This window comes from Thunnus maccoyii, chromosome 4, assembly GCF_910596095.1.
Source record: "Thunnus maccoyii chromosome 4, fThuMac1.1, whole genome shotgun sequence".
Taxonomy (NCBI): Eukaryota; Metazoa; Chordata; class Actinopteri; order Scombriformes; family Scombridae; genus Thunnus; species Thunnus maccoyii.
Window position 1 is genome coordinate 23718047 of NC_056536.1, and position 12864 is coordinate 23730910.

At 39.9% G+C, this 12864-nt stretch overlaps 1 protein-coding gene across 1 annotated transcript in view; it reads right to left on the bottom strand.

Moving 5' to 3' along the window:
* LOC121895408 (acid-sensing ion channel 1-like) overlaps positions 1-12864 on the bottom strand; it is a 47767-nt gene that overhangs the window by 6460 nt on the left and 28443 nt on the right. The gene's annotated exons all lie outside the window — the stretch shown is intronic.

Here is a 12864-nt window from a genome sequence, read left to right on the forward strand (position 1 = left end):
TTTAGCAAGGTCTTAATACAGTCTTGTAATCTGTGAGCTGCTCAAAGATGTCTCAGCAGGGTAAGTTCAATCCATTAGTGCTCTGTTGTTTTACAGGAAGGTTTTTCTTTAAAGCTGTCTTGCTGAAGTGCAAACACTTAAGCTGTTATTATGCTGTACGCTTAAACAGCTATCACCGGGAAAATGCTATTTAAATGCAACAGCGAGCAGGCAGTGGCCCACGGTGACCAGCACTCAAACATTTCCACATTTGTTGCATCCTTGTGTGATTTATTATTCTAATCCAATGAGGATTTCAGTTGACCTGGAAAAACTGGAATATTTCACACTATACTGAGTGTCTTCATACATAAATAAAATTTATGGAAATAAATAAAGAGATTAATATTGATAAGACTGAGAGTCAACAGCCGTGCTAGCGTGAGGCGACATTTCACAGTCGTGCTTTGAGCTTAATGCTAACAGGCTGACGTAACACGCTGTATAATGTTTTCCATGTTCACCATCTTAGTTTGGCATGTTTATGATGAGTGGGTCTATGGATAGAGGGTGTTGTACTGACAGCTGGGACCCCCTGACAATCTCAAAACAAAACTTTAGGGGGGTCTGTGCCTAATTACTAAAATAAATATTTGGATTAGATAAATATTTATCTAAACAGTAAGGTTAATTTTTTACGAAATCAAAATCTTTAATTGTTTTTAAATTAATGGGTAATTTATTGTAAAGTGTTACCAAATAATGCAATAAAATATATTGCAACCAAAGCATCAAACATCACTTACATGTGTTTTTTGAGGTGTAAACTAAATTATATGATTGTACAGTGATGAAATACATCAATGCTGGTGTTAATATTAACACTGACGACAAATTTATAAAAATCGGCATTTCATAGGTTGAAAATGACTCAACCTGTCATCTGCTATTTAAAATCAGCCCTGAAAAGGCGGGGCCAACGCTGATGTAAAGTCGACTGTTTGGGAGGTCTCTATGTCATGAAATTTTATATAAATGGTAGAATGTTAACGTCCACCTCCCCCACTCTTGAAAGTCTGTGAAACCGCCCAGCCCACCCGCATTCAAATATATTTCAAATATATGCTGATTGCAACAGTTTTAGCTTCAGAAGCTAATAGCAGCACAGACCTGTTGGAGGAACTCTCTCCGTCTGTGACTGTCTGCAGGAGGAAATGCTGCTGGCAGCCACACAAACAACAGAAATCCTCTTCACATTTTGTCCTGTAGCTCTTTAACTCTCCGGCTGTCTTTTCCTGCAGTTATCAGCTGGTAAAATCTTGTTTCAAAACGTTAAATCGTGGTGTAACCAGAGAGCTGTTACTGAACCTGTCTGCTGTGGAGCAGCAGTTTTACCCACTGAAAACTGCAGGAACAGACACACACAGTCACAGACAGAGATTTCCTCCAGCAGGTCTTTGCCGCTGTTAGCTCCTGAAGCTAAAACTGTCTTCATGTGAAAATAAATCAAGACAGGTTTATTTAAAAATGACTTCTGGCTTCTTTAAATATCATCGCACTGTTTGTCTTCCTCTCATCATCATGATCAAACACACACCCCCAATCTCAGCCCTCTTGCCCACTTTTTTTTTCCATTTTTCAAAATTATGCAGTGGGTGGAGTTAGGCTCAGACCTGGGGGTGAAGATACACCTTAAAATGTTCTGATAAATGTGAACTAATTCATAAGTAAAAGTACTTTATTTATCTCTAGGAAAATTAATAAAAATCCTTAAACAGTGCTCATGTCACAGAACAAACAAATAAATAAACCAATAAAAAAAATGCAACCCCACTTCCTCTTATATATCTACTTGGATCTAGTGGCTAATGTATGCCTATTCTGTTTTGGAAATACTGCCCACAGCACCAAGACATGTAAACATAAAAACATATTACAGCCAAACCCCCCCTCACTGCCTCTTTTTGGTTCTGAATGAATCACTGACTCGCCACACTAATAACTAGTCTTGGGTGGAACAGGGAGCCACTCAAATGAGAAAATAAACTATAGGCAGGGGATTGGAAGCCTAAGGCACAGTGTGTTCATGTATGTGTGTAATGATGAAATAATGATGCCCTGAGTCACTGGTTGTCAAAAAAAAAATAAAGAAGTCAAGATGAGAGGCAAACAAGAATAGGTAGAGGAGAACCGCAGGGCTTCTCGGGAGCATGGATAACTAAAAGGCTTCATGCAGAAGCTCTTTTTCTTAATTAGAGGGAGACCAAAGACTGTATTGCACTGACAAAACACACTTTGATACTGGCTGCATGGATATAAGCTATCCTTGTACTTGTAGTTTCAGTGGTTAGAAACGTGAAAACCTAAAAGTGACTGGTTTATATTTGTCCTCACTACAATTTGATTGTATTTTTAGCCTTTGCTAATGGTGTGGCAATAGGAACAGGATGTTGGTCAGATGGTCGATCCAGCACTTTGATCCAGACTGAAATATCTCAATAAGTATTAGGTGGATTTCCCTGAAATTTTACACAAACATTAACTGTCCTCAGAGGATGAATCCTAAGGATTTTGTTCCCCTGACTTTATGTCTAGCGCTGACCACTTGCAAGTTCAAAGTTTTCATCTATTCAGTGCAATATCTCCACATCTACCAGATGGTCTGCCACAAAATCTACCCACACATTCATGGTTTCCAGAGGATTAATCATATTTTGACTTGTTGATCCCCTGACTTTACCTCTAGAATTGACATTTGTGGTTTTGAATGACATGTCTTGACAACTGTTGTCATGAAATGAAAACTCAGGATAAACTGTAATAACTTTGAAAAGTCACTGACTTTATTTAGAGCAATCAGGTCAAAATGTATGATAATAATTATTTATGACCAAATACCTGCAAAATCAATGACATTTTCCTCAGCTATACTTTGTGTTTGGTGCTCTTTAGCAAATGTTTGCATGCTAACATGCTAAACTAAGATGGTGAACATGCTTTCTTTTCTTTCATTATTCTTTTTTTCAATCACTTCAGTTTATACTTCAAAACCAAGATTTTTCTACAAAATATGAGCTACAATTTGTGACAACATATTCAATGATTGAAAAAGCAGAAACGAATGCTGACATTAGGATTTAACTCAAAGCATCGCTATGCCCAAGGGAGGGCCCCTTTAAATAATCCGCTGGAATAATTTGTCAAAAATACATATTTGTGAAAATTTTATCTCGTATTTGTGAGTAAAAGCTTGTTATTTTTTTATCTTCCTAATTTTCCTTAACATAGTGGTCGAAAACAATTTTACTTTCCCTCCCTATAATGAAAAAAAATGTTTGTTCGGTCACACTACTGTAAAGTTTAACATCTAGCCAACCGCTCACCCCTCCAGTAAGCTTTCAAAATGGCCAGTCATCAAAAGTCAGGTGCTCAGAAAAGAAGAGAGAAATGAAAAAGAGAAAATGATAGCAGAGGTGCAATTGACTTTATGGCCAGTTATTTGGAAAAAAAAAAAAGATATCGAAGTAGAAGATACAGCAAACAGAGCCCCACCTGCAATGGGGCTGATGGGTATTCATCGAGAGCAAGGTGAGACATCTATTTAGCTAGCTTGAACATCTGGCAAACACAGCCACTAATAGCTACCACCTAGCTTTAACTTCAACATCCATTAGCTATTAGAGGAGGGACAGAGAGGAGAGATGCAGCCTGCAGATGAGAGCAGGGTGGGAGAGGAGAGAGAGGGAGACACAGCGCCCACCCTGGAGTCAGAGCAGCAGGTGGATGATAAGAGCACAAGCGAAATAGCATCAGAGACTAATTTTAGTGATCCTTGTTAATGGTCGGATAAAATGACTGACTCTGACAGGGTGAACCTGTGGGGCTACCCTTTGAGTTAGCCTATATTTGGATTAAATAGCGTGGGGAAGAGGAGAGCTCTATTGCCGTGCGCAAATGGCCTATGGGAGGTGGGGGGGGGGGGCAGACACGCAGCGGGCCTGGCTATGCCTATCTCACAGAGACACGGAGCCACTATCATGGCTTTTTACCCTTGTGGAGATGCTAATATTAGCAGGCTAACATGCTCACAATGACGATGATATTGTGCTGGTGTTTAGCAGGTAAAATGTTAGGATTACCAAAGTCATTAGGATTTGTCCTCTAGGCACCATGAATATCTGCACCTAAAGTCATGTCAATCCAACTCGTAGTTGTGGAGATATTTCAGTCTGGGTCAAAAAGGTTAAAATGGCTGGGGACTGCAGTTTTTGGCAAACACATAGCCTAAATAATGCATTGTTGGGGGCTGTTTTCAGGAAGAGGCTACAGTACTCTGTTTTTACTTTATCTACACAGGTAATACTTGTTATAGGACCAATTCATCGTCGGATTTAATCGTTTCATGGGATTTGGTAATACTTAGAAAAATATAGACTATAACCAGACTTGTGATTTAAATATTTGACCAGTATTCTGCATAACTTAAAAGAGGCTGAACCATTGTATTTTTTTCTGGAGGTCAAAGTCAGAATAATGAGTGAGAATTGATCATGCAAATCAAGAGCATCATGTCCAGTGCATTGACTGTTGGATGACACCTTGGGGCGGTGCAGGCTGTAGGGCAGAGCTGTGTAACGATCTTCTAATCGGTTTGGGCAGCAAGTCCTCCTGATGTTATTGACAACAGAGGAGAAAACAGCAGGCGAACTTTTCCAGCGATTGAATAAAAGGAGTGTTTATTTGAAATCAGTTCATATATCAAAACTTTATTTTATAGGAAAACTTCATCAGTCTCTCTCCTACCTTACCTGCTGCTTCACAGATGAAATATCATAACACCTCCTCCGCTGTTGTGAAGGGAATTTTTATCTATCATATTTGGGATTTTAACCACCAGCTCCCACACGATAAAAATATTTCTTTCCCTCCTACATTTCCTTCCTCTCTAGTCGGCATCGCTCTTCCCATGTTCCCTTGTGTCTCCTGAACTATGATGTTCTTTCCCCTTTGGACTTCTCTCCATCTCCTGCCGCACTTCCCCACCTGCTTCATTTGATGAATATTTCACAGGCCAGTAGAGACAGTCCTCCTCTCTCATCCTATTCCCAGACACCGTCCTGGCTCTCAGTACCTATCACCTTCAGAGACGATAGCATCATAGCGCCGGGTAAGAGGTACCTCAGGAGACCGGAGGAGAGCGGGGAGCATATCATATGAAGAAAAATGGAAGTGTGTATTCACTTAAGTTAGATGTGCCTCAGAGTGCTGCTTCTATCTAAAAATCAGGACTGTGCTGACCTTAGCACTATCGCAGCATTGCCAAGTGAATCTCAGATAAGGGTTAAATCAGGCAGGTGTTTCAATATAAGGCCCAGCAGGTGAGAAGAGGAGGAGGAGTGAGGAGGCGGTTTAAGCTGCGTGGATGCATTATGATATTGTGGAGGTTTAACTCAACTCTAATGCATTTGAACTGTTCAGAAACAGAAGCAGCTTCACAGGTTTTAGAAATGATTGAGACATCAAATTTTCAGAACATATTTCTAATGAGGCACCCTTTTTAATGGATTTATAAGTTGTAATGAATTGCTTTATTAATGCTTTACTAATGCTTTTTAGATCCATAATAAGCCATTAAAAATAATTTGATTGTCAGATTGAAAAACATTCCTGTAGCTAGTGTTTATCTCTTATATTTGGTGATAATACAGTTATAAATTATGGTAATCTATTAAAAATTTATGGTGGCCCTTAAGGACACATGTTAGAAATATGAAGGGTTACTCTCTCACCTGAAGAAATATCAAAACTTAATAAAGTACCATGATAACAGTCCCTTGTTTCTTTGCCACTGACTGCTGAGTCATATAGCCTGATGGGCATGTGATAGTGTCTTTATACTCGCTGCTGCTTATTCAAATCAAGCCCATCATTCCCACTAGCGTTGTGGAGCAGTTCCGGTGTAGCAATTAGCTTTGTAGCGTTTTCCTTTTTGTATGTGCTTTGGTGTTTGTTTCCCTTAATGTTCAAGTCTATAGTCACAAGTGATAATAAGTCATTATTAAAGGGTTTTAATCATCAAATCTGTAAATGTTTATAAGTTGGTAATAAATTAATGTTAATGTAAATAAGTGGTTGAGCATGTTTGCTGACTTTAGTGTGGGCGTCACTGCACTGATGAAAACTTTTCCACACAGGAAATAAAATGTTTGCAGGTCTTGTAAAATTTTTATGGGGGGGTCTTTCAGGGGTCATAGAAAAGGTTCAAGGGTAACATAGAGAAGGATATCTTTACATCTTATAGTGCTGAGGTGTTTTCCATTTCAATACTGTAAGTCATCGATCCTGTAAAGACGTAAATGCTACAGAGTTTGATGAGTGGTTGAAGTTTGCTCAGTAGAGAAAAAGATGCCTTACGATATCTGCAATAAATATACATTGCATGTTTAGAACTTCTGACATTGTGGAGAATACCTCTCAGTCCAGATATTATTTATTAAACATTAACAAAGGCATCAGTTGTCATTCTATCTATCTATTACCTTTAGAGCTGATATAAGAAGTTGATTAATCAATATTTCATTATTATTTTGGTAATTGATTGTTATTTTTTTAAGCAAAATGCCAAAAATCACTGGTTCCAGCTTCTCAACTGTGGATATTTGCTGTTTTTTCTTCTAGTCGAGTGTTGATCCGCTGTCAAACAAAACAGAACATTTGAAGATTTTTAAAATATTTTTAGACCAAACAATGAATCTATTCATCAAGAAAATATTTTTAGTTGAAGCCCTGAACTCCTTTATAAAAATCCACCTTATTAGGAAATGGCACCGACTTTTTCATATCACCACCATGTTGTGGTACAGAGGGATCCGAATCAGCGGAGCATTAAAGAGAGACCCTTCCTGAGAAAAACAGAGATTAAGCGGAGGCAGCAGAGCCTGTGGGCCACTATCAGTCTCTGAGGACAACTAATTGTTGGCTCAATGCAATCACTGGTTTCTATGTTGGATGGACCTGCAATGGCACCACACACTGAGAGGAAATAACGCCCTGGGGGAAGACTCCCTATGATTCCTCCCACCTTCGTCTGTGGTTCACCCAAATGAAGAAATAGGGGAATTTTTGTTGAAAGTCTACTTTAAATAACTACTGAAAAATGATACTTTCAGATTTCTCTAGTACGGATGCGTCTTGGTGAATGATGGAAATGGTCTTGTGAATCTGAATGGGAGACATAAATGTCTTGGAGTTGCTGGTTCACATTTATACAGAACTGTTCAATTTTCTATAGGATCTCTTGCAGTATTATCAGGCCGCCTCTTACTCTCCCTCAGGTGAGAATAGAGTGAGATGGTAAATAGCTGCTTCGAGGACTACGGCATTCACTATGAGTTATGTACTGCTGTTTGCTGTACATTTTTATGACATAATTAGATGAAGTTAAATAGGTATATGGCATCTTAAAAGTACTTGCACTGCTTGCAAATTGTGACATGACACATTAATCTCATCATTTTTCTCCTTCCATCACTCGTGCTACATCATGATATGCAACAGATCCATATGGGATGTTAAAACCTCCTCTGCCTGCACTATTCCCTGCATGTCTCAATCATCACTGTCGCCTACAAATCTCCTGCCGGCCTGCTTGTGCCAGAACCCACGCTCGGTCTCTGCTGTGAGAGAAATGCCAGGCAGGCAGAGAGGCCATCACAGCAGCAGCTCGCTGTGCTATAACTCCAGTGTGCACCACCCTCTTGTCACACAAAGCTGAGTTAACATTGAGGGAGAAACAGCCCCAAGCCCAGTCAGATGGGCAAGACACAGGCAGGGGCCCTACTACAGCTGAGGGCATTTTAAGTGGCAGACAGCAGGGTTAACAAGAATGAAATCCTTGTGTGTCAAGGGTGAAGTGTGTCTTAGAATATCTATCTCAGCTCATTCACAGTTTTACTCAAATAAAATGCCCTTAAAGTATCAAAAGTAAAGTTCTGATTAGGCAGAAAGTTACATCATTATCATGTTATTGTATTATTATTATTACTGATGCATTCATGTGTGAGCAGCATTTTAATGTTGCTGCAGGTCAAATTTTTTACTACTTTGGGTAACAAATCATCAAATCTTATGAGCTGATCATATGTTTTGTATGTAAATTCCACTTTCTACTAAGGCTCTTTTATAAAAGGTTTATGAATGCTAATTAACTGCTATATAATAAAGTCTTGTTAAAAACAACTTTCTGGTCGCCAGGTTGTGAAAAGTCCCTGTTGCTTCTGTTTATCCTCCTACTTGCTTGTCTGTTTAACTCTCTCAAAGATAAGATTGGCAATTTTTTATATTTTTCTTATTATCAACAAATCTCAGAGCCAAACCAACAATAAACTCATCCTACTAACAGGTATTTTGTGTGTATCCAAAGTCTGATATATCTTATCTGTGCCATAGACCTCTGTCGTTGTCCAAAAACATGTCAGTGAGCCACACTGTTGCACTGGCTGACATGTTCCTAACTTGTCTAGAAACGGCTCCAAAGACTAATAACAGCGATAAGATTGTAACTCTCAGGAGAGAGGTTCCTTGTACAGCAGACACCAGTAGCACGGCTCTGTTTACAGAGCTTAGCTAGCTTGTGCTACATATCAGAACCTCTTGACTTTGTAATGAAGAAATATACAAGGTAGTACACAAAACACTGTCATAACACACAATAATGTTTAATCTAGCAGCCGTCGGTGGCATTGCACTTTCCACATTGACTTCCAATTCAAGCTGTGGTCGTTGCTTATAACTGATATATAATTCATTGGTAAATAATTGATTAAATGCTAATAAAGTAATTGGTTACATCTTAAAATCCTTTACAAAAATTATCATCTATATTTTGCTATATTGCAGCAGTCTATGCAAACTAACTGTACTATACATCACAGCCAGATGGGTCTATATGACCTGTACTTGAGTGGAGCCTTATAATGATGGGTCATTTTGAGAGAGTTTAAATTAGTCTCCAGAGTCAGATGATTGCATGTTCATCTGGCTGCAGACCAAGACAAAAGCTTGGTTATGAATTACTCGTGATTAGCCGTAATAGGTGGTGCTATACTTTTCCCTGATAATGGCTCGCTGTTTATTGGAAGGTGTATGTGCATAGGCTATATGTCTGTCTGTCTGTCTGTCTGTCTGTCTGTCTATATATGTGTGTTCATTTGACTGTTTAAATTTGTGAGGATGTCAATTCAGTGCATGTCTAATAATATGCAATGTATAATAATGAGCTGTAATCACCTTCCAGCAGGGTGCAGGAAAATTCATTTACGAGCGCCAAAAGGCTGTCACCAACCATTTCATCTGACACCTGACTTGAACTCAGTAATGGACCCAGAAGGCTCTCGAAATTGCATGTTTCACTTTGTGGCAACGTCCCGGCTTTCCTCATAATTTACACTGACTTAAATCGATACCGTCTTCCCCCGCTTAATGAAATTGTGTACCTTGCTTTAAGTTAGTCTTACAGTAATTACTTTTTCTATGTCATCTGAGGTAAACAAAATAAATTAGATCAAATCTCATTTACAAGTGTCCACAACCACTTTCGGCACAGTGGTGCCGTTCTCTGTGCTTCTAATGTGCGCTGTGAAACAAAATGGACACCTCACATTATGAAGTGCTGTGGATGCTGTGCAACAGTCAGACTGCTTCCTATGAAAAAATCCACATGAATAAGTCAAACACAGCATGCTCTGTGGTGAGATGGAAACCAGGAGTAAGTACATGGACATATGGTAATATTTTAGAGGGTAACAGTACACATACATGCACAGATGCACAATAGGGATACGCTGACGGATGATGCGTGATATACGTGCATCTTCATTCCCTCTGAACTCCTCTTGTAAAACACACACACACACACACACACACACACACACACACACACACACACACTCACACATAGTCTAGTTGCACAATAGAGTACTCATAGATTTATTTTAGGAATAGCTCCATGATTCAACATCTGAGTGGCTGTAATAAAGCAGTTGAGCTCCTCTGGGAGATGAGTTGGGACCAGCTTGTACAGTAGATCTGCCCCAGGCTGGAGGTTGGACAGCAGGAAGAGTTATTGCAGCCTGCCCTGAGCTTTTGTTTACCGGCCAATTTGATCATCAGGGACTGCATCCCAACAGAGGAGAAGGAAGAAGCCATCTCCCTCATTAATAAGAAAACATCAAAAGACAGAGGTGCTGCTGGAGCACACTCTCCTCCTGGAGTAGAGCACCTTTTTTCGCTTCTGTGCAGCCAACAAACCCCTCTTTCATCAGCTGTCTTTCATTTTGCTACTCCCAAAATACCATACAGCGAAGGTGGGATGAGCAGCAATTAATGAATGCATTCATTACAGGGATTCTTGTCACTTTTTTGGTGCAGTTTAGAGGGCGGGAAAAACTGTCAGGAGGGGAAAAAGGCCCTGCAGCTCTTCCCCTGGAGTGAACCTCCTCTGTGTGACAAATTTCACACTCTACTGAGAGAAATCCGCTGAGGCTTTAGATTTCCCAGCCTGTCACATGCTGTTTCTGAATACCGAGAGATTAATTCATTTCCCAGATAGTGCATGTAAGCTACCCCAACTCCCAAACATGCAGTTTCAAGGCGTCACTACCTGCCCAATCTCAAAGCGACAACAAGGGAAAATTCAAGCTGGGAGGCAAGATAACACACACACACACACACATACACACAAAGGTCAACATGTCACTATTTTTCAGTTTGTTGAACAAAATATCCAGTTTGTTGAATGAACGAGCCACGAGATCCTGGTCAAACTCATTTAACAACCTTGTGAATAATAAATTAAATGCACTATTTTCAGCGCAGCAGTCATTAAACAGCATAAAACTATATGCCCTGTCTCTTGAGAGTCCTCTATCAACTGAACAGCAAAGCCATTGGGAGTTTTATTGAAGACAACACTATGCTTTTCACAGAAACAGAGCTCCGGCAGCGGTCAAACTATATTAGAAGACGAGGTTTAAAATTCTTTGGATGAATATTTCCTCGTCATTAGCCTACATGTCTATAATTCTATTTTGGAGAAAATGAAAGAAAATGTTTTACTTCATAACTTTCGACTCAGCCGTCATTCATCCATTCTTTTCTGTGTTGTGCAAAGTCTTTCAAAGAATCAATCCTTTTTTTTTTATTTGCCTCATGCTGTGTGTGTTTCTTTGGTTGGTTGGATTGATGTGAGTGTGTGTATGTCAAGAGGGCAGGAGGTTTGGTGTGTTTACTGTGAGAACTCTAAACGCGCTCAGAGAAATAAACACTCAGAGCGGCAAACTCGGCCACCCCGCTGCGTCCTGTCAGAGAGAAAAGGACAGCAGACAACGACACGAGCCCCGCTGAAAACATATAACACAACTCACACACACACATACACTTTTAAAGAAGCAGTTTCATACTGTAAAGTTGCATATAGAGAGCCGTGCATTCAGGCTAACAATCACATCTGCGCTGTCAAATCAGTCACAAAAGTTGTCAGAATTGTGTGGGACGGCTGGTGGCTTAAAGCAGGAAACGGCCTCGATGTGTAAGTCCCACTAACAAGACAGAGAGTAAAAAAAAAAAAAAAACACTGCTGGTGAAGTGTATGTGGATGTGAAAGACTGAATGCAAAATGAAATGGCAGAACTATCTGGGCCCATTTGCAAAACACTCAAAAAATAATTGGAAGATGTGGAAAATAAGGAAAAGCATTTCAAGCAATATTTCACACCACCAATACGTGATAGAAGCGATCAATTATTAACAGAGGCACACTTATCTGTGACGAATGGATATGAAATTGATTTGCATCTGTAAACCATTGGTTCTTATAAATGATTTCTCCTCTAGAATGGCTAATAAGGATTTCAGTTCTTTTCTTATCAGTTAGGAGTAGTGGGATGTCTTATCCACAAAACCAAAAAAAGTGTTTTTTTCCATTTTTACATAAGGAGTGGTTTATTTTTAAAATCCCACTGAGCTTACAGCAAGTGTAGAGTGTCGGTGAAAGTTGAGGGTCAGGTCTGTGCAGCCTCTTAACAGGCTGAGGTTGCCATGGTGACCTGAAAAGGGGATTGTGTGAGGCTAACAGCTCGTTTAGACAGAGATTCGCTGTAATCCTAACAAGGATCCTACTACAGGTCTTCCTCTTCTAAAAGAGTTGTGAGAGAGCGTCTCTGTGTTTATATGTTCGTTTTTCTGTAAGTAGAGATGTTTTCAAGGTAGCCTACAAGAACAGGAAAGAAAAGACAAAACAAACACTGCAGTCATGTCGCTCATCTGGAGGAGCAGCCCATGTCTAAGGCGCGGCTAATGAGAGGCATCACTCAAGGCAATGGCACCTTTTTATCGAAGTACACGATGTAATCAAATGACGACTTGATAAGTGCCTCGATGCTGCTGCACACAAATCAGAGAGAAAGCCAAAAACAGAGACACACAGCACTCTGTCTGGAGCGGCATCTGCATATTGACATTTTGCAACTGCATGTGAGACTCCAATCAAACGGAGGCACGTTTGAGGGACAGGGGAAGTTTGAATTAAACTTCTATTAAAAAATACCAGGATGTAATAGTGAGACTCTTAATGCTGGTGCTACAACAGCCTGAATATTGGCTCGATACTGCCAGAGATTGGATGAAACCTCTTGAGGTTTAGGGAGCAGGAAAGCAGATTTTGTCCCTCAGTGATTTCATAGGCCTTTGATAGTGAGGTATTTTCTTCTTGAATATTACACCCCTCAGCATTGCCATGACTGGCCCTGTGAGTCTTATACCCTAAAACGCTGTTCACTTTTACCACATTGACATTCTCTGAGCATTCAGGAGCAGCAGTGCCCCGTG